The following is a 1,171-nucleotide window of genomic DNA, read 5'->3' as shown; positions in this document are numbered from 1 at the left end:
ATTAAGTTTTCTTCATCAAACAAAAACTCAGAGCTGGTTACTTTGACAGTCAAAGTAACACTGTGTCTTATAACCTTCACGTCAGCTGATAGTTTACAGCTCAGTTAACTTAGCTCAGTTTTTAGACAGAAAACAGTAACATTATGTGCATGCACTTGAAAACCCTTGGCCTGACTTATCAGGTGTACTACTGCCACCCAGTAGCCTAACTTATCAGTGCATGCCAAAGTTTTTGGACGAATGGACGGACAACCAACTGATGACAATATCCTGTGGCCAGTGTGGCCGAGGGTAAAAACCACAAATCATCTGTGTTTTCTGTACAGTTTGTGTTGTCAGTAGCTGCACTAAAGGTGTGTTTGGAATCATCCAAACAAGGTCAGAACTGTCACAGTTCAGTCTGAGGCCTGGATCAACAAACTGTGAACTTGGCAGATAATAACATCACACATATATTCATAAGCCTCATAATCAAACTCACCTGTGTAGAAGAAACACTGTGATTTCAGCATCAAACTCATTTAGAGCTGTGTGTAGTGGTAAGAACAACAACAGTGCTTGTAACTTTTATCATTGTCACTTTCTTTGACTCTAAAAGTTGTTTCTTAGTGGTTTTCATTCCATCTGGTCACTTTCTGATACTTTGGGCCCCGTGGCATTAGTTTTCCTCACTACATAAGAGCATAATGACTCACCACCCTCTCTAGTGGTCTCATAAATCCCCCTGCATATCTCTACAATACAATGCTTAACTTCACAACTTTTTATTCTAAACTCTATAATGATACTCTTAGGTAGAAATACTACATATCACCAGTTTAACAATAACTAGTGATACTGGTGCTGAGGTGGTGTGGTGTTCCCACATTGGTGTCTGCACAGGGCCCCATAAATTTTTCGGCTGGCCCTGTTGATAGGTTTAATAAAATATTCAATGCGCAGTTAATGTGCAACAGCTTTAGTGGTTTTGATTTGCCTTTAACAACAACAACGCATAACAACCTGTGAAACAAGCTGAAACCCAGATGGACTGTAATTAGTTTCAGTAATGCACATAAGGACATCCACAAACATTAAATCAGAGTGAAATCAATGCTGTGATGAACTTTGCTGCACAGTGTGCTCAGTCCACTGTGCACTGCGTCATCACAGGACTGCGGGACCCACAAAC

The sequence above is a fragment of the Sphaeramia orbicularis genome, chromosome 4, assembly GCF_902148855.1.
Source record: "Sphaeramia orbicularis chromosome 4, fSphaOr1.1, whole genome shotgun sequence".
NCBI classification, from domain to species: Eukaryota; Metazoa; Chordata; class Actinopteri; order Kurtiformes; family Apogonidae; genus Sphaeramia; species Sphaeramia orbicularis.
Note: the sequence above shows the minus strand (reverse complement) of the source record.